Source organism: Eulemur rufifrons, chromosome 7 (assembly GCF_041146395.1).
Source record: "Eulemur rufifrons isolate Redbay chromosome 7, OSU_ERuf_1, whole genome shotgun sequence".
Taxonomy (NCBI): domain Eukaryota; kingdom Metazoa; phylum Chordata; class Mammalia; order Primates; family Lemuridae; genus Eulemur; species Eulemur rufifrons.
In genome coordinates this window covers 22,093,147-22,115,886 of record NC_090989.1, presented here as the reverse complement: position 1 = coordinate 22,115,886, position 22,740 = coordinate 22,093,147, and the positions used below count along the sequence as shown (strand labels likewise).

The 22,740-nt window shown below is 33.6% G+C and overlaps 1 protein-coding gene across 1 annotated transcript in view; it reads left to right on the top strand.

The window, feature by feature from the left end:
• The window catches only part of NCAM2 (neural cell adhesion molecule 2), a 325,026-nt gene that overhangs the window by 82,304 nt on the left and 219,982 nt on the right, over positions 1-22,740 (top strand). The window lies entirely within an intron of this gene.

The window sequence follows — 22,740 nt, the reverse complement described above, 5'->3', positions numbered from 1 at the left end:
GCCTGGAAGAAATCTCTCCACTTCTGTGGTGGCATCTGTTACACCGTATTATGCCTCGAGGCAGGATCCATGACTTATTTTACACTGTCATATTCACCACACTTTTTAAAGAGTCTATATGAGAGTAATTGCCTTTTTACCGGATTTCTAGATGTTGAATGTCCAATAAGCATAATAAAGTATCACACTAAATTTTACTTTTAAACTACATTAATTACTTGTTGTGCAAATTATTGAACCTTATTTGCATTTTTCTCAAATTTAACAATTGAATTAACAAGATTACTTTTTCAAGTATTAATGGACATTATAACTAAGTTTATGGAATCATGATGACCTCTCTTTCTCCAAACTTGCATCTCCTACTCTATTTTCTGCCTGTGTTAACATGACATTCTATGAAGCTAAAAGAGATATTAAAGTTATCCTAGATGTCTCCTGGTAAGCTAAGGTGCTATCAAGACGTGTCCATTGTATTTTTTAACATATGTTAAACAGTCTATTTCCTCTATCTTCATGTTTTCCATAAGAGTGCTATACTTTCTATTTTTTTTCTTAAATTGCCACAACTTGGTTTCTCTACTCTTAATTTAACAATTCCACCATTTTCAACACCAAACCTTTCAACCATGATCATTCTTCAATGGTTCTCATTACCTTCAAAATGAAATCAAAACAACTGCTTTTCATGGCATTGGAGCCTTTTGTGATTGATTGGCCCCCTTCCTTAAATATTCTGCCATGAGCAATCTAGATTTAGGCCATAGGGAAACCAGATCCTTAGAGATCTAAATTTTTTTCAGCATCCTTTTTAAGACAGTGGTGTCTTCCATTTATTAAGGGTGCCATAGACATTGGAGGATTGAACTCCAATTTCAGTGCTTGAAGGATTAGGTTTAAATATGGAGCTGTCCATTCATATCTATATCTATGTGCATCTCTTATCTCCTTCTCTATTATACACAGTAAACAGAGATAACATACAGTGACTATTTAGTTTGTTAATTATTGACTTACCTGTCTCCCACATTTTGTTTCCAAAAGGATTTAAAGTAGTGTATGAAATCGTATTTCTTCATGAACAAGTCTTTGTGTTTAGTAGTTCCTTATAAAAATGGGAATTATAATATAAATTAATATATGTAAAGTTCTTTCAAAAGTGATGTTTATAGGAAGTAGGACATATATTATGCTATTATGTATACAGATGTATAAGTAATTATATATATTTTAAACTAAAACATTAATTCAAGTATGATATTAAAAAAAGAAGTATTATCTGACAGGAATAATAACTCTTCACTACCCATTCTACTATTGTAATTTCTTCTTTAATATGTTCTTTATTGCACTTATAGTGTTGTTCTGTTTCCATACTAAATGATTTGTGTGTGTTTGTTTACTAATGATTACATTTATTTTGAAGAAAGGATTATTCACATATGGGTGTGCATCCCATTAACAAAGTTTAGGTCTTCAAGTCCATCATGGCTTGCATTCAAACTGGAATATTTAGTTTTGTATTTCTCTACTTATTTATTTCAGTATCCATAGGGAGATATATATACTGGATTATGTTATTTTGTGCCACTCACATCAACCATGAAGATAATGTACTGTTTTATCTATGTCAGACTGACCCTCCCCAAAACAAATTCTCCTCCTCCATATCCCACTTTCCTCTAACAGAATCAACCACAGATCCTAATCTGATCTCCCGTGCTCAAACTATGCTAATTAGTCATATTTTTGCTTTCTGGTCACCAACTCTCATACCTTAAAATTTCTAGAACCTTTTCTCTTCAAAATAGCAGTGTTCACAGAATCAATCATCAATTGATTCCTCTTCTGGGTGATGCAGTTGGACCTTGTCGAGAGACTGCATTGACTAATGCTATCAGACACCTGTGCTTCTCTGTCACATTTTGCCTTGACTTCAGCCAGGAAAATCATTCTACTTCAGTCTTATTGACTCTTAGCCTGCTTACTGGCTCCTTTTAAATCTTGAGCTTCTATGAAAGCTTTCCCTTATTGTACTTCTCTTATAAAACCTCTTGAAAATATTTCAGTGAAAAGTTTGAGATTACAAAAAGTAACAATAAAATAAAAGCACTACTTTTATCCATATAACTTCTTTCTTCAATTGTAAAATCTGAATTATGTTCCATGCTCCTCCTTTAATTTATAGTCCAAGCCCTCTCATTTAATTGCTACTAATTTTTATCTTTACTTATTTTGCCTTTATTCTGATCCCTTTTCATTCATCTCCTTCCCCATCAAGTATATTGAGGTCCCGACCAATGCTCCAGTCAAATATTTGTTCACGTGCGTTGCTTCTTTATCAAATCTTGGCTCTGGAAGAGGCTCTGCTCTTTTTTACATTGTTTGTTATTTGCAAATTTTTTTTTCTGCACCAATTTATACTCTTTTGTTTCAACAATTAGTTTAAAGATATGCTTGCTAGATTCTTCTGTTGTACCAATGATACTGAATGTTAAGGATTTTTTTCACTTAACTCCTTCCATAACTTTCTTAATGTATTTCATAATGTCTAATTATAATTTTTCATAAATATTTCTTCTTTTCACTTGAAGAAGGTTATACACCGCTGACCATTGAGATGTGAAGTATGGTGCTCTCAATAGGAGGATTATGCAGTACCATCCAATGGATCATGTGACTTGCTCTGGCCAATGTTATATAAGCAAGCATGATGCACACCATGGCTGAAATCAAGCTTCAAGAAATATCACGTTTTCTTATACTTCCTTGTTCTTTTCTTCTGCCATGAAACTAACATTCATGCCCCAAGTAGGGACTTCTTTTTCATCCTGAACACCATGGTGAAGACATTAGGAATAGAGGCATAGCTGATCTTTAGGTGCAGACACATAAGATGAAAATGAAATAAAGCATAACTTTTAAGCACTGAGATTTTAGATTTGTTTGTTATCACAAAAAAAGAGACAAATGCAATGCCACTGGATTTTTGTTTTCCTTTTTAGACAATCAATTTAAACATTACCTGACCTAGGAGTACTTCTGCAGTTACCTAGCTGAGTGTCCCTTAGATATCTTATACTCCCACTTTCCTTGATCATTTATCACAATTTTTTACCACCTTATCAAGATATCTAAAATTTAACTGAAGATTTTTTACTATCATTACAAAAGTAATTTATATATTGCATTAATATGTTTATTCCATGGATATATGCAAAGTGCTAGCTATATGTTTTATATTATGTTATGCTTGGAAATCTGACAGATTTAGTACAGCATCATTTTCCTTATAGCATTTACAGTTTTATCTCAATGACTTAAGATAATCAACTTTACTAAACTACTTTATTGTTTATGGAGTAGCTGGATTCATAAGCATACAGTAAGTGCAGTTTTTATAAACATTCACAGGCTATCTTATAATAAGAAAGAATACCTCTTGTAGCTCTTGAAGAGAGGAGAGTTCCTTCATATTTGGGATAAATCTGCTGATGATACAGTGTTATTTATTAAAATAGGAGAGAGAAAATATACTGCAGTCAGATAGAACCACACATGAGAAACAAAGAGATCAGAATGTGAAAAATATCTATTTTTTAGTATTTTTAGCAGGAATGAGTAATGACGGTGTTAGTTGGTTTGGGGACTATGTGGAGGTTCAGCTGAAAAACAAGTAGGGGCAGATAATGGATGTCTATGGATACTCCATTAAAAACCTGATTTTCTTCTATGGTACTAAGATGAGCTACCATTAAGAAGCAAGTAAATCTGGAGAGCAAGGAAGTTGGCAGAAGGATATAGGCAAAGAGATAAAGTGAGTTCAAGGAAGAGATAACTGAGGCCTAGACTAAATAATAAGGAAATGAAGAGGAAGGCATTTAATGAGGTCATATTTGAAGCAAAGTAACATGTTACACCTGTGTCACAGAGGCAAAAGTATCAAGCATAATTTCAAGACTTCCAGTGAGGTTTTTAGGTCTTCCCAAAGTTACAAATTCAAGCAGAGGCGACCAATAAGTTGTGAACAAAAATACATCCCTGAATTTGGCAACTACAAATTTATGAGAGACATCAGGGTGAACGATATCACTTGCATAGCCTGGGTAAACTTCTGATTATAATAAATTGAAGAATAATGTACATGGACATTCATCCAAGAATGAAAGTACGGAAAGTAGAGACCTATTAACTCAGGTTGTTGGAATTGAATATTAAATGGGAGACATTACAAAGTTGAGTTAAAGAGCATAGGATATGGTTGGAGTTTTAGGACATTTTTAAGAAAGACTTTCATTGAACATAAGGAGGATAACTTTTATTCTGAACCTGGAGGAAATGAGTAAAAAACAAGTGAGGATGTGAATAAATTCACAGGTAGGTTGGTTGATAATTTGAGAGAAATCCATATAACATCAACATTCTATTTTCAACTAGCTGATTTCCCTCACCTAGCAAATATCAATGTGTTCTTGATATCTCTCAAATATTTTTCTATATTTTCATATGTGCTTATATCTCCTTTTTATTGGATCTTCAGGTAAACTTTCCAATTTGCCTAAAGGCTTTCTGTTCACTAGCCTCCCAGTGACTGCCTTCCACTTATTATCATGCCTTGCTTGACTTTGACACACGATGTGAAATCTTTCAAAAGCAGATCAACAGAGACATTTGCTCAAATGGTTAGCCATGTTTTCTATAAATTCATGTCCTCTTTTAATTACATAATTATACTATACATATGCACAAACATGCCCACTTCTACGCACATCATGGACACACTCTTTTAAAAGAGAATCAGTGGTGTTTCTCTTGCTTTAATCCCAATATGTCCTCCTACCATTTGATTCCTAGCACTTAGTTAAATAAATGTGCCCCCTACTACATAGAAAATGTTCATATGGATGAAAGGTCTGGAAATAACTTCTAAATTTAAAATACAGACATTAGACAGTTATTTTTTATAAAATGTTCTTCTGGGGTAAAATGATTCATTATTTTCTGAATCTTTTGTAAATTTGTGAAGAATGATCCACTAACGGCAGGTTCAAATTTGGGGTAATGGAGGCGGGAACAATTGAAATTGAATGAAAAACACTTAGTAGTACAATTTTAAAGCAATTGTGTATTTGGTCTTCGTTTGAACTTTAAAATCAACAGTGGATGATAACGGCCAGAGATATTTGTGCAAGTGGATGTCTGAATGTATAGTGCACTTTGTTACCTCAGTGGCTCTCAGGCAGTGATTTTGTATTCCTACCTATTGTAGTCATTTCTTAAAGTCAAGAAAATAAGGAAAATACTTTTTTACAAATAATTGAAAAATTAGGTCCAATTTTTTTCTTTAAATTGTATGCAATGTTTTATAATGTAAAGTATATATAAGTATAAAAGACAGTGAACTAGGCTCTTGTTTATCAATAATATAATTGTATTAATCATGCAGACAGCTATTTTAAGTCAGCTTAATGACTGAAAATTATGAGGGGATTTGTAAAAATGACATATAATATACAACATATAATTTACCCAGGTCAATAAATAAGCATTTAATAAAACCAGAGTATTTTCTAATTTTATTTTTTCTCCAGTGATACCATTAAATTTCTAAGAGTAACAGTCTGAGAATATAAGGCATTAAAAATATTTTTTTCCTTAACTCTTAACTAACCATTATTTTAGAAAAGTTCAGATTATAGAAACTAGAAAGATATTATAGATAGAAATGATGGATTGCCTGCACAATCTAGGCACAGATTTCTTTCTCTTTCTCCTCTACATAAGTGATTGATATGAGTAGTCACAATAAATCCTGCCTTCCCTTAAATCTCTATTTCTCTTTTACCCAGATTTCCTAAGTATACTTACTGGCATAATATCATATTCGAAAAGCTTTATAAAAGTATGTATTTATTTTTCAACATATTACTTTTAATCCCTGATTAAAAGAGAAGGCAGAATTTCCTCACTGTTGAATCAGATCCTCACTCTAAATTCATCCATCTCCAGGATAGCAATCTTCTGGTCAAATAGGGATTGGTCTTTGTATTTTTTTCTTTAACATTTGGTTGATAAGCACATAAGTGTATCTTGTCATTTGTGAAAAAAACAATAGCAACCTTAAGAAATCTATATGGGGACACAAGATACAGCAACAAAATAAAATTTGAACATTTCATAGAATCAATGAATTTATTGTTCTATTGTTATTTTTATTACTTTTTTCAAATATTTTCAATCCATGGTTGGTTGAATCCTTGGATGATGAACTTATGGATGTGGAAAGCTAACTATTCTCATGCAAAACTTTTATTCTAAAGAAAAGAATATGGTTCAGTCAGAGAAAAAGAATGCAGTCAACAGTCTCCTGCACAAGATTTCCAAGAGCCCAATATGCACACAAGATGGGGCTGTATCTTCAGCTTAAGACACCAAGATTCACATGGGGCAGCTCAAAGAAACTCTCAGTTGGGAGCCCTTAAGTAATCAAACCAGGCTTCACAAATTGTTTAGGTCAGGTGCAAATTGTCAGTGCAGAAAGTGACTTTGGGAGTTGCTAGGAAAGCTTCTGATCCCTCATAAATTCCCATGTCCTTACCTTGGCCAAAAATCAAATACCAGCCATTCAAATATTTTTGAAGATATTGATAGAATTTTTTTCCAGTTTAACTATAAATCAACTCCACTTCTATAGCCCTAACAGTGTATCTTTCACAGTGACTTAAAATTATATTTTTGTGTGAAATTATCTCACAGATTAGAATATTAATCCTTGAAGAAAAAAAAGTAATATTTTACAGCCTTAAGGTACATCTTAGAGATTTGCACAGAGGAGGCAGTATTTATAATTTCCTGAATGATTTATTCAGTTTTAAATTATTTTGTGCAAAAATGTGATTTCCTTAATCACAAAGATTTTTATTTTATAATTATTTCTATTTAGGTTTCTTTTAGGTTAAATAATCCAAATTATTTTACTATTACCTTGAGGACATTTTCCCCTTATATTACCAACCTACTAACCCAATTCCAGTTATTTTCAATGTATTTTATCAGTTTGTGATATATAATAAAATACACACATTTAAAATGTATATATACATTTATATCTATACATATATATGTAGATACGTATGTGTATGTGTTTATATACAATCACCATAATCAAGATAATGAATAGAGTGAATATATCCATCACCCACAAAAATTTGTAGAAATTATATAAATGTAACCATGAAATAAATATAATATTCTTGTTTGGGTGAATTCACTGTTTTTCTCATTCAGCAGAATTATTTTGAGATTCATCCACAGTGTCCCATGAAATAATGTCATTCCTTTTTATTGCTCAGTAATAATCATTTTAAGAATATTTCACAAATTGCTTACCCATTCACCCAAATGGCTTTTGGGATGTTTCAAGTTTTTGGCTTACAAATAAAGCTGCTCTACATGTTCATATATAAGCATTTGTATGCACATATGCTTTCATTTCTCTTGGGCAAGTACCTGTGAAAGGTAGGGCAAGATCATATGGTAGGTATGCACTTAGCTTTTTAAAAAAACTTCAAAAATATTTTTCAAAGTGATTGTACTATTTAACATTTCCAGAAGCAGTGTATGGGTGTTCCAGTTGTTCCACATTCTCACTAAAACCTTCATGTGGTTATAATGCTTATGTTTGGACATTCTATGCATGTTTAATTGTTTCACATTGTGAATTTAATTTGCATTTCCCTAATGACTCAGGCTGTTGACTATCTTTACATATGCTTGCTTTGTTGCGAGAAGTTTTGTATACAGTCCAAGCTAATCTTTTGCCAAATATGTCTCTAAATATTTCATGTATTGTAATGCTGTTATAAACTATCTTTTAATTTTAATTTCTAATTGTGACATTATATATAAGTATTAATAGAAAGATAATGTTCTATTCTGAAAAATTACAAAATTTGCTTATAGTTATACTTACCGTAGAGTTAGCTTATAGTTAGGTTCCTTAGAAAATCATGTCACTGCAAATGAAGACATTTTATTTTTTCCTTTCTAATCTATATGCCTTTCCCCCCATTGCCTTATTATACTTGCTAGAACCTCCAATACAATGTGGAATACAAGTGATGCAAATGACCATCCTTGCCTTGTTCCTAAACTTTGCGGAGGTGGGGCATTCATTCTTTCAATATTAAAAGTGTTGTTAGCTGTAGGCTTTTCAGAGATGTTCTTTATCAGGTTGAGAAAGTGACCTTCTTCTAGATTACTAAGAGATTTTATCAAGAATTAATTTTTCTCTCTCTTCCTCTTTTCTGACCAGTTTGGCTACCATTTTATCAGATATAGTTATCTCTCAAATAAAAAGCTGTTGGTGTCCTTGATTTTATACTTGTTTTTTCTTTTTTCCCCCATTTTTATTGATTTGCAGTCTGATCTTTTTTATTTTATCTTTTCTGGCTTATTTGGGTTTACTTTACTCTTCTTTTTTTGTTTTACTAAGGTTCAATCTGAGAACACTTATTTGAAACCTTTCTTCTCTTCTATTGCATGCATTTAGTGCTCAAAAATGTCTTATATGTACTGTGTCAAGTACATTTCACAACTTTTGATATGTTATATATGTGCACATTGAAATTTAGTTTAAAATGTTTTGCAATTTCCCTTTTGATTTTTTTTATTTGTCCTATGGAATATTTAGAATTATGTTATTTAGCTTCCAAATATTCGTAGATTTGCCAGATATAATTCTATCATGATTTTCTAATTTGATTCTAATATGGTCAGAGACCACTTTTTTTTTTTGGTTTAGATCTTTTCAAGTACGTTACTTGTGCTCCTAAAAAGAATGTATATTCTGCTGCTGTTGGTTGGAGTTTTGGTAATCATCAATTAGGTTAAGGTCATCTGATGATGTTAATCTTGTCTTCTATATGCTTTTTAATGTTGTGTCTACTTGCTGTATAAGTTATTGAGAGCTGTTTATTTTCTAAAATTATGGATTTGTCTTTCTCCTTGAAGTTCCATCAGTTTATGCTTCTTATATCCTGAAGCTCTGTTATTATATGTATAAAAGTATATAATTTTTATGTTCTCTTGATGAACTGACTACTTTCTCATTAGAAAATGATTCTATTTATCCCAGATTATATTATTAGCTCTGAAATCTACTTTAACTGATATTAGTATGGTTAACCCAACATTCTTTCCATTGTGTTTACATGCTATCTTTTTCCTTCCTTTTAATTTTAATCTAATTGTTTATTTACATTTAAGCAGATTTTTGTAGGAAGTATATAGTTGGACCTTTCTTTTTTTTTTTTAAATTTATTCTGACAATCTCTACCTTTGAATTGTAGTATTACACAATTTACATTAATTATTGATTTAGTTGGGTTTAAAATCTACAATCTTGCTATTTATTTTCTATTTGTCTTGTCTGTTCTTTGTTCCCTTTTTCTCTATTTCTTCCGCCTTAATTTTTGAGGATTTTTATGACTAAATTAATTTCCTATTTTGGCTCATTAACTATAACTCATTGTTGTGTTTTTTCAGTAGTTGGTTTTCAGTCTTCCTTCAATAATGTTACACTACTTCACATATATAGTATAACAATATCCCCTTCCAGCCTTTGTGGTAATCTCATCAGACATTTTTACATAAATTATAACCCTCATAATAGTTTTTTTTTTATTTCTGCTGTAACAACTTATCACAAATTTTCTGTTTCAAAACAACCCAAATTTATTATTTTATAGTTTCCGTTTGTCAGAAATCCATATAGGATATGCTGGAACTTGCCCAGGGCATTACAAACCACAATCATGGTGTTGGCAGGACTGTGTTTCTTTGTGGAGGCTCTGGGGTAGAATCCCTACTGATTTAACTCAGGTTCTTGGCAGAATTCAGTCTCTTTCCTCTGTAGGACTGAGGTCCTGTTTGCTAGCTGGATGTCACCTGGACAAGGCTGTCATTGCCTTTGAGTGAATCCTTTCTGATCCTTGTATGTGGGTCTGTACATCTCAGTGCCAGCAGCAGCATGTTAAAATCTTTCTCATACTTGGAATATTTCTGACATCTCTTTTCTACAGCTGGAGACAGTTCTCTGTTTTTAAAACATCATGTGATTGGTGTCACCTGGCTTCCAAATATTTGTAGATTTACCAGATATAAGTCTGCCATGATGCTTTCTATTTAATGTCTATAACATTAAACACATTTGCAGACTCCCTCTTGCTACGTAACTTGCCATATGCATAGGTGGTCAGGTGTTAGGGGATTGATATCTTCAGGGAGGTGCATTATTCTGCCCACCACAACTCTACTGTGTGTGTGTGTGTCTGTGTGTAGCTTTTAACTGCCAATGAGATAATATTAATTAATCAATTATTAAGTAAATGATTAATAGTAAAATCCATTAGAAAAAGTATTTATCTCCATAGCTACCATCTCCAAGGTTCTTCATTACTTTGTGTGTATCCAGATTTTTATCTGGTATCATATCAGTTTCCAGTTACTTGAATGACTTCCGTTAGCATTTCTTTCAGTGCACATTTGCTGTTGATGATTAACTTCACCTACTGTATGTCTGAGAAAGACTTTATTTTGCTTTGATATATAAAATAATTTTTGTTGGACATAGAATTCTAAATTAACAGGTTTTATTTTTTCAATGCTTAAACAATTGTCATTATTTTTTGCTTATTTCACACGAAGAGTCTGCTGTTAGCTTTATTCTGTTCCTCTGTCCCATCCATTCAATCCCACCAGATTGTTGAAGATTTTTTCCTTATCTCTTCATGGAGTTTTTTCTTCACTATTCTTATATGTGGGTGTTTTTGATGACTTTGATTGATAATTTTTATCAAATTTGGCAATGTTTCAGTGTTTCAGCCACTAGCTCTTCACATACTATTCTTTGTCTCACATTCCTTTTGGGACTCCAGGTTTGCATATATACTAAGCCACTTGTACTTACCCAACAACTCTCAGATTTTTCTGATCATTTCCTTTCAGTCTTTTCTTCTTTTTTTTAATTTATTAATTTTTGGATAGCCTCTCTTGCTTTATGTTCTAGTTGACTAATCTTTTCTCCTGCAATGTTTAATCAACTGTTAATTCCATCTAGTGTACATTTCATTTCAGTTACAGTGTCATAGTGTTAATATGTAGATATTTGATATCTAAAGTATCTTCCAACTCTCTGATGTGATCAATATGTTCTGTAGATTCCTGAGCACATGGAATTCAATCATGATGCTTTAATGCTTTAATGTTCTTGACTACTAAGTATCATCTGTGTCATTTTTAGTTTATTGGATTCTCTCATAATGTCTCATATTTTCTGCTTCTTTTTTCATAATAATTTTAGATTGGATCCTAGATCTTGTGAATTTTACCTCTTTATACACTAACCATTTTTTGTGTTGTGTTTTTTAAATATTTTAGGCCTTTGTTGAGGAATGTAGATAAGCTACTTGGAAACAATTTAATCCTTTCAGTTCATGCTTTTATACTTTGTGAGGTTTGACAGAATAATCCAGGACTTATTTTGCTCCATTCCTGAGGTACAAATATTTCCCATGCATTATGAAGTTTTCTATTCTGACTCATGGCAATGGGAACTCCAGGCAGTCCTTGGGTTATGGACACCTGATTTAATGGTATTCCATACTTAAGAATGGGCTCCCAAGGTTCCCCATAAGGATAATTTCTAATTAAATAATTAAATTAATAATTTGGGAACTATTTTCTTTCATGGATGTAAACAAACTTGCATGGCACATGCGGTTCGTTGGCACAGCATCTTTACACAAGAGCCTAGTCTTACTGTTTATACGGTCCCTTATAAACAGCATCACTTTCATCTTTACTTTTATTGGATTTTGTGAGTCTGTGTTTGCCCTTATGACCATGCCTCCAAAGTGAAAGCCACTGCAATTAGAGGTGAGCCTGCGGCAAAGAGAAAGGTGATTAGGATGAAAATGAAAGTAAAAATAATTAAGCATTCAGAGAAAGGCCAGACGCCATCATTCATTGGGGAAGCATTAGGCTTCAGTCACTCTACTATCAGAACAATTATAAAGAATAAAGTGAGAATAATGGAACATGTGAAAGGCAGTGCTCCAATGAAAGCATCAATTATTACTAAGCAGTGTAGTGGATGAATTATTGAAATGGAAAGGTTATTATTGATTTGGTTAGAACATCAAAATAAGCGTAACATTCCTATTAGCCTAGCTTGGATGCAACATTAGGTGAGTATTAGCTTTTAATATACTTTTTTGAAATTTCTCCTCTTATCTAAACTTTTTATATGAGTTTGTTTTTATGGTTTGTTTGTTTGAATTAAAGGAAAGAGCACAATAGTTTCCGTAACGTATTATTAGAGCATAGGGGTATTATTATCATTATTACACTATGACATTGTATAATTTTTACCACATGCAAGTCATTATATTATAGCATTTCTATTATTATTATTACCGTATATGCACTATTCATTAGAGATCCGAGTAACATGCAAATCCAACCTAAAGGCATTCTCAGAAACGTATCTTGTCCATAACCTGGAGACCACCTGTGTTCTTCATTTACTCTGAGCTTTAGAAATTGTTCCTTCTAATTGTTTTGCATAGTACTTTCCCTCACCTCAGTTAGTGGCCTCTCATTAGTGCACTCATCAGTACTCACCTGAAGACACCAAAGGAGCCCATTGAAAATCTGAAGGAATCCTCACGTGCTCTCTGCCCTGTGAATTACAGCTATCTTCACACCCCTGAATGACTAGACCTACCTTCTCAGTCAGGGAAACTTCCAGACTCCAACTGGGGTCCTCTGCCCCATGTTTACAAAGGACAATATTCAGACAGTAATCTGAGGCAGTATTAGGACTCACCTCATTTCCCCCCACATTTCAAGGATCAGTATTTACTGATTTTATTGATTGATTTATAGTGTCTTGAGAACTCTTGTTTTATACAATGTGTATGACATCTTTAGCTGTTTCAGGTGGTCGGATAAATTGGGTACCTGTTTCTACATCTTAGCTAAAAGCTGACATTCTTGTATATATATTTCAGTGCAGCAAACAAACTTTTATACAGTATTCCAAGGTCTTGAAAATGTGTCATAGTAATATATTTTGTTTAATGTAGTGTTACTTATACCTAAAACAAGATTTCAAAATATTTCAGCCTGCCATTCTGTACTAAGCTCAAAATAGTTTCAGATACACATATCAATAGATCTATATCTGAATTTTACTTTCTGTTTATTTTGTTCACACATTTCATTCCATACTTAAATTATTTTAATTAATTAATTAACTAAATAATTAAATTGTACTCCAGTTTTGACACTGAACAATTTATAGCAGGGTACACAATGTTACTTTGAAACAACTAAGGTGATGAACTGAAACACGGCCAACATTTAGGTCACTCATAAACATGAAGAATGTAGAAGCAGTTCAATCTAAAGTTCATGACAAATAAAGACAAGCAATGAGATTGAAAGGATCTTCAGAATACATTGGGCAGATCAGAGCAATGAATTAAAGAAAAGTCAAGAGTCTGATAGAGTGAATTAAAGTTGGACATTCCTTGAACATAAGCCAAGAGTCCTTCAGAGGGAGATTTTAAAAATTTTCTCTGCTTTACAGTGATCGGGAATAGAATTCTCCAGGAGTTGAGGACAATTGCAGTGCATCAACTTATTGAATCTGATAGTAATTGTTATAAATAGATTCTAAATTTTTTAAAAAGCCTCACAAAATGTCGTCTTTAAATATTTGCATGTTTGTATTGTATTTAAATTAACATACAATCCTATGAATTTTAATGTGTACACAGATTCGTATATCACTACCACAATCGCTGCACAGAATTGTTTCATCACTCCACTCCTTTATATTATCTTATATTATCCCTTACCAGTTGCACCCACTTCTCAACCTCTAACCCCTGAAAACCACCACGCTCTTTCCTGCCATTATGATTTTGTCTTTCCAAGAATGTCATGTAAATGGAATCATCTACCCTGTTTGGAAAAAAGTCTATTGTTAATTTTTCCAAGACCATCTGCTCACTTCATGTACCCATGTCACACTTTGGTAATTCTCACAATATTTCAAATGTTTTCATATTTATCATATCTATTATTGTGGTTTGTGATCAGTAATCTTTAATGTTACCATGGTAGTTGTTTTGGGGTACCATGAATTGCATTCTTGATAGTGAACTTAATCCATATATGTTATGTGTTCTCTGACTGCTCTGCTGACCAGTCATCCCACCATCTCTCACCCTCTCCTCTGGCTTCCCTATTTCATGAGATGCAACCATATTGACATTAGGCCAGTTAATGACCCTACAATGGTTTCTAATTGCCTAAGTGAAAGGAAGAGTTGCATGTCTCCTACTTTAAATCAAAAGCTAGAAATAATTAAGCCTAGTGAGGAAGGCATGTCAAAAGCAGAGATAAGCTGAAAGCTCCACCTATTGTGTCAAGCCGTTAGCCAAGTTGTGCAAAGGAAAAATTCTTGAAGGAAATTAAAAGTGCTATTCCTGTGAACACACAAATGATGGGAAAACAAAACAGCCCTTATTGCTGATATGAAGAAAGTCATAGTTGTCTGAATAAAAGATCAAACAAGGCACAACATTCCCTTAAGCAAAAACCTAATCCAAAGGGAGGCCCTAACTCTCTTCCATTCTGTGGAGGCTGAGAGAGGTGAGGGAGCTGCAGGAGTAAAGTCTGAAGCTAACAGAGATTGGTTCATGATATTTAAGGAAAGAAGCTTTCTCTATGACATAAAATGCAAGGTGAAGCAGGAAGTGCTGATACAGAAACTGTAGCAAGTTACTCACAAGATTTAGACAGATAATTGATGTATGTATGTAGCTACACTAAACAACAGATTTTCAGTGTAGGTTAAACAACAATTTATTGGAAGAAGATGCCATCCAGGACTTTTATTGCTAGAGAGAGGTCAGTGCCTTGCGTCAAAGCTTGGCTCTCATTTGAGGATAATGACTCCAATTTTGAAGGAAGTTCTACTATGGGTAAAATGCTATCAACCAACATCACATGCTAAAGAGAAATTTTTTGTGAAAGAGGCAGTCAGTGTGGCAAACTTTATTGTCTTATTTTAAGAATTTCCACAGCCAACCCTATTTTCAGTGACCCCCTGTCTATTCAGTTAGCACCCATCATCACTGAGGCCCAACCTTCCACTGTATCAAGATTATGACTCTCTGAAGACTCACCGAAGACTCAGATGATTGTTAGCATTTTTTAGCAATAAAGTATTTTTAAATTAAGGAATGTACTTTTTTTAGACATAATACTATTTCACACTTAATAGGATACAGTGTAATGTAAACATAGCTTTTTTTATGTACTGGGAAACCAAAAGGTTTGAGTAGCTTGCTTTATTGCAATAGGTACTTTATTACAGTGGTCTGGTATCATGGTGTTCTTCCTGTATGATGTTGAGGAGTGCTGAGTGAGGACTTATTTATTCCCAATCTTTAGATAAAGTGTTCATTTCTTTACCCTTATGTCAAAATTAAGTGTAAATTTGGGGCAGCTGTCTTTCATCACTATAAAGAAGTCTCCCTCTATTCTTAGTTACTGAGAGTTTTTTTTTTTTAATCCAAATGGATATTGAATTTTGTCCAATGCTGTTTTAGCATAAACTCATACTATCAAATGATTTTTTTTCTTTAGATGGTTGATCAGTTGGATTATGTTAACTGATTTTTCAGTATTGTGTCAGCTTCACAATCACAGGGAGAAAAACACTTGATGGTGGTATATTTTTGTTTTTATTTATTGATGGATTTTATTTTCTACTTTTGTTTAAAATATCTGTGTCTATTTTCATGAGGTATTTTTTTGTGGGTTTCTTATACTATATTTGACTGGTTAAATTATCAGGATAATTCTGGCTTCATAAAATGAGTTGAAAAATATTCCCTCCTCTTAAATTTCCTCAAAGTGATTATACAGAAAAGCCATTATATCTTCTACGAATGTTTGGTAAAATCCACCAAATAAACTATCTGGTTTTAGAGAATTCCTTTCAGGAGGATTTTAACTTCTTATTATATTTCTTTAATAATTATAGAACTAGTTGTGTTATAGATTTTATTTTGAGAAACTTTGGTAGTTTCTGCTTTTCAAGGAAGTGGTCAATCTCTTCAACATTGTTGTATTTATGTACATAGAGTTGTCAGAATTATTCGTTTTCCAAAAATCTTTTTAGCTGTAGTGAAGTCCCTGCTTTCAATCCTGATATTGGCAAAAAGTGTCATGTTTCTTTTTTTTTCCTCCTGAGTCTTGCCAGAGGTTTATTAATTGTATTGATATTTCAAAGATCCCTCACTGGTTTCTTTTATCTTCTCTATTGTATTTTCTGTCTTCTATTTCTTTGATGTGTTCTCTTATTTACATATTTTTTTTTTTTTCCTTCTGCTCGGTTTGGGCTTTTTGCTCTTCTTTTTCTAGTTTCTTAAGCTATTTACAGAAAGTAATTGTGAATTTGTCCAGTTCTTTTTTTTCCTGCTTCATATATTTTGAAGGTGTTTTTTTTTTTTTTTGTGTGTGTGAATTTTTTATTGAAATAAACAACAGCATAAAGAATACAAGTAACCAAAATGGTTTTGAAAAGCCAAATTAGGTCAAAGTTCTAAATTTAAAATAGCAGTTGTGTATCAATTTACCTTATTCTAGCAATTTAAGTTGGTAACATACAAAGTTATTCTGATACAAGATATTAAAGACATACTCAGTTTAAATCAACTACCTTTCAAGACGCCAATCTAAACACTACTGGGAACATTGTAAACACTACAGCCAAATGGACTTGAGCCAAATTCTCAAGCACGAATGCAAATTCATTAAGTATTTCTTTCAATATCTAAGAATACCTTTATTGAAAAAAAATAAAATCAGTTCGCCAGAAGCAGTTAGAAATGTGGCTTTGCTCGTGTCCAAGCGGATTGTTAAAATATATACGGAAAGGGAAATCTTGCCAGATGTCACAAATTATAGCAGCACCCGTTCAGATTTAGGGCCAGTTTCTGATAACCTATCAGTCTCCAATTTTACAGAGGCCCTACTGTTTCTACTTCCTCTGTTGCCCAAAAGTATCCTGATAAAACTCCTGGTTTTCAGATTTGTAACCATAGTTAACAGAATGATCACCACCTTGGAGCGGTTGCTGAGCAATGGGTTGGGAGCCCCAGTTCTGATAGTTGGTCTGGCGCCGCTTGGAATCTGGCTGGTTGTACCCGTCAGCTTTTCGCTTTCCTCCTATCGTGGTGAATATGAAGATCTATACTACGGTTATGAAGATTTTCAAGTTGGAGCTAGAGGAAGGGATGGTAGAGGAGGAAGGGGTGCTGCTCCATCCAGAGGTCCTGGGGCTGCTCCGTCCCACGGTAGAGCGGGTTATTCAGAGAGGAGGTCCTGGATCAGCAAGAGGTGTTCGTGGTGCGAGAGGAGGTGACCAACAACAAAGGGGCCTCGGGGTATGTGGTGCGAGGGGTGGCCGAGGTGGAAATGAAGCCCTTTTTTTTTACGTGAATGTACATGTAGATTGTCATATCTTCTTGGAGAATTGGCCCTTTTATCATTATGTAACATTTCCCTTTACATCTAGTAATTTTATTTGCTCTGCAATGTACTTTTTCTGACATTAATATAGCCACCTCAGCTTTCTTTTAATTTGTGTTTGAATCACGTATTTATTTTTTTTTTTTTTTCACGTACATTCACGCATTTACTTTCCATGGTGCTCATTCTTCTTTCCTTATTGGATTTTATGACATTTTAGTATCATCTCACTTGTTACTGAAGCTCTGTTCATTTTTTTCCTTACTATTTTTCCTTTTGTTTTGAATATTGAATAATTTCTAGTTGTCATTTTTCAACTTTAATAACTCTTTCCTGTGTCATAAACATTCAACATATCCATGGATTTTTTGTTGTTAATATAAATTTAGCTCTAATATTTACTTTTTAAAATATATTGTATATCTTTGCAGGGACTCTCTATGTTTTTGTTTATTTCAAAAAGGTTCACCATACTCTTTAGAACATGTTTAAAATAGTTGCTTTAAAATTGTTTTTAGATAATCTAACATGTGGCAACATGCCATTGGCATTTCCCATCAACACGAGATTGTTTTAGTTCTTTATATGCCAGAAAAATAGATTATATTTTGGATTTTCAGTATTACGTTGTAAGACTCTACGTCTTATTTCAGTTCTATAAAAAATGTTGAAATTTTTGTTTTTGCAGGCAATCAACTTGTTTTGATTCAGACCACATATTCTGACCAGCCTGTTAGATTTATGTATTCCAAATCAGTTTCATTTTCACAAACTTTTCAGTGTGTTTCAGTTCTGTCCTGCATGTATACCAATCACCATTCCAGGACCTGTGTGGTAGTTTATCTCCTAGTTCAATTCACAAAGCCTTGGTACTGTTTAGAGTCAGATCCACATAAGCACACCTCAAAGCATAGCTCAAAATTTCATAAATAACTTGTGGTTGCTTTTCCAAAATTTTCCTATTCTGTGATTTCTGCTGTACTTTCCTATTCCTTTGTTCAGCATGCTTTAGTTCTCTGGCCAGAAAGCTGGGGTTTTATTTACCATTATTTTCCCCAACTATACCCTCATTCAGGACCAACTGATCAGAGAAATGAGAAGGAGAAAAACAATGGGAATTTTGCTCTTGGGTTCATAATTCATTGATCGAAGAAGAAGAATCCCCTCTCACAAAATTAGGCACCCGTGGGTCCTCTCTGCTGCCACTGTCACTACCACATTTCTTTCCTGCTCCTTGAGTCTGAACTGGAAGTCTTCTCTCAGACCTTTCTCAGACAATGTTGATGCCCACTTCTGGGCTTTGGGCTTCCTTCAGTTCAGGCTAGGGCGGTCTGAAGAAAACATTGTAATTTCACACCTTGTCTTGTGGTACTTAAAATCCTGACATCTTTCTAGTATAATATGCCTGCTACTATTTACTTTCCAGAGCTCTCAAATAGACTTTCTATTTACTCTATCCAAGTATCATAGCCAGAGATAGAGGGTGCAGTGGGGTCCCCCCAATTTACCCCGAACTGGAATTGCAGGCAAATATTTTTAAACTTGTTAGCATGTATATGATCTGAGCTTCTTTTTCATTTTCTTAAATCTAAGGAATTAATTAAGAAAATTGGCCGGGCGCGGTGGCTCACGCCTGTAATCCCAGCACTCTGGGAGGCCGAGGTGGGCGGATCGTTTGAGCTCAGGAGTTCGAGACCAGCCTGAGCAAGAGCGAGACCCCATCTCTACTAAAAAAATAGAAAGAAATGACATGGACAGCTAAAAATATATATAGAAAAAATTAGCCGGACATGGTGGCGCATGCCTGTAGTCCCAGCTACTCGGGAGGCTGAGACAGAGGATCGCTTGAGCTCAGGAGTTTGAGGTTGCTGTGAGCTAGGCTGACGCCACGGCACTCACTCTAGCCTGGGCAACAGAGTGAGACTCTGTCTCAAAAAAAAAAAAAAGAAAATTAACTGAAGTGATTTGCAACTGCTCATACTTTTTGGCTTTTATTGATAGCAGCACAATTCACAATTGCAAAGATCTGGAAACAACCCAAGTGCCCATCAATACATGAGTGTATTAATAAAATGTGGTATATGTATACCATGGAGTACTACTCAGCTATAAGAAATAATTGTGCTATAGCACTTCTTGTATTTTTATTTGTATAAATTTAAGGAGTATAAGTGCCGTTTTGATACATGGATACGGTGTGTAGTGGTGAATTCTGAGCTCTTAGCATACCCATCACCCGAATAGTATATGTTGTACCCATTAAGTAATTTCTCATTCTCACCCCACTTCCATTCTTCCAAGTCTTCAATTACTATCATTCCATACCTTATGCCCAGGTGTGCACATTATTTAGCTCGCACTTACAACTGCAAACATGCAGTATTTGACTTTCTGTTCCTGAGTTGTTTCATTTAAGAGAATGACCTCCAGTTTCATCTATGTTGCTGCAAAAGACGTGATCTCCTTGTTTTTTATGGATGAAAAATATTCTAGTGTGTGTGTGTGTGTGTGTGTGTGTACAAACACACACTTCATTTTCTTTATGTAGTCTTCCATTGATGGACACGTAGGTTAATTCCATATCTTTGCTATTGTGAATAATGCTGTAATAAATATATATGTGCAGTTATCTTTTTGAAATAATGATTTTTTTTTTCCTTTGGGTACATGTCCAGTACTGGAATGCCGGGTTATATGCTAGTTCTATTTTTAGTTCCTGGAGAAGGCCCCATACTGTTTTCCATATGGAGTTATACTAATTTACATTCCCAACAGTGTACAAGCATTTCCTTTTCTCTGAATCCTTACCAACATGTTATTTTTTGACTTTTTAATCATAGCCATTCTGACTGGGGTAAGTTGTTATCTAATGGTTGTTTTAATTTAATTTCTCTGGTGATTAATGATGCTGAGTATTTTTTCCTTCTTTTGATTAATACTCAGATTATCACTCCACTGTAACACTGAATATTTTGCTCACACTTTAGGATAAGCTCATACTACTTATTGCCTATTAACTTTTGTATATGTAAGATCACACTATCTGACTTAGTTGGTTGGACAGAATTAAAAGTCTTGTAGAGGAGAGAATAAAACAAGTTACAATTCTTTCTTTCTCTAAGTTTATCAAAGGTGGAAATAATGTTGGTCTCACAAAATTTGTTTTTAAAAACATGTAATAGTAGCTTCTCAAAATTACGAGCCACCTGAACGTTTGATGATTTCCTAGTATTATTAAGATATTATAGTAAACAGACCAGTTTTAATACCAAAATAACCCTTTCTCCCCACAATCTCCATCATCATCCAACTTCACCTTTACTCTTGTAATATACGTAAACCAAACATGGCCTTTGTATATTGGTCTTTGGGATGATCAGCTCAAAAGCTTACCAACACCGAATTCAAAATTTTATACATCCAATTATTTTAAAGTTAGACCAATATAAGCATATTTTTAACCATTTAGAATCAGCCTGGTTTGCATACTGCAAAACTGCATGCAACTTCTATTAGCCACAGACAAACTCCAGGGACAATATAAGATGCCACACCTGCAGCTGCCTTTCTGAGTTCTGAGAGACTGCCTTGCTGACTGAGAGACTCTCTGCTATGCTGCTGAGTGACATCACCTGGACACATTAGCGCCCTCCCCTCAGGTTCCCTTCTTCCCAGGAGTTCCCTTACCCTCCACCAGCAAGTCCTGACCAGACTTGCTGTCTCTAGAAGGTTTCCTGCTTTGAGGAACTGCCCCTTTCAAGCAACTTTGTCCAGGTACACCTAAGTCAAGCTCATTGTGCATTAATGCCACTTTTCATCACGTCTTTTCCCATGATCACTCCTGAAATCCTCAAATTCATTATGCATCCCAACGGATTTTTTTTTCCAGAATTTCTCAAAAGTGATTATTACTGACTCTCTAAGAATATATTCTGAAATCTTACACATTTAGATTACTTTTAAACGGACACTATAGCTTTTATTATATATTATTCTGGGTAGTTTTATGACTTCTTTTAAAATGCTAATTTGAATTACCAAATTGTATTCTACTCCCTTTTGTACTCCAGGTGGTCTCAAAACTTGTTGACCTAGGAATTTCTTATGCTTGTAAAACTATTGAAGACTCCCTAAAGTTTCATTTATATGGGTCATACCTGTTTATATGTTATAGTAGACATTAAAATGAAATAATTTTAAATATATCTCAGGATCACATTTAAATTTTAAAGTGTTAATTTATTAACTTGTCAAAAATTATAAATATGCTAACAAAAATAACATTTTTTATAAAAATAACTATATTATATAAATAAAAACAATAGTGAAAGAGTGGTTTCTTTTTACATTTTTGCAAATTTCTTTAATGTGTGGATTAACAGAAGGCAGGTGCATTTGTAGAACAGTTGCTGCATTCAATCTCTTGAGATATATTTTTGAATCTGAAAAAACAACTGTTTCAGATAAGGAGATTATTGAACTTTTCCTCCATTATCACAATCCAGTAGCTGGCTTTTGCGGGGAAAAAAAAAATCCCTCTGCACAGAGACTTGATTGGAAAAGGGATGGCTCCAGCAATCCTCTGAAAGGGTGTGGTGGACCTCAAGGTTTCTTGAAGCACACTTTGAGGACCTCTGCTGTAGAGTATTGTTAACCATAGAATGCACTCAGAAAACAGTGTAAAAATGGCTCTGCTTTTTTGGTGAAACTATCTTTCAAGAATTAAAAGAATTTTTAGGCCTTTATTATTTATTTATTGGCATGTAAGATCTTCCATATTAATTTTGACCTGAAATTATCACCTCCTATGGCAGAAACAAAAAAAGTAAAGGCAGTATTTTCCATACTTCCAAATGTAATTTTTTTATTTTTTCTTCTTTAATAATTGTTTATTTTGGAGGTATAATGCTGTAGAAATCTAGCTATGAATTAGCTTTAGTAAATTGAATGGAAAATATTTATTTTAGTTTTTATTGTTATGTTTTTTGTTTGTTCATTTATACTTTTCTGATTATAAAATAATCCATTGTTAGCTTAGAAAATTGCATAATTTTACTGAGGACAATTTGGAATATCTAACTTAGTCTTCTTCAGTCAATATTAAGTATTAATTCATCCTTTGACCTA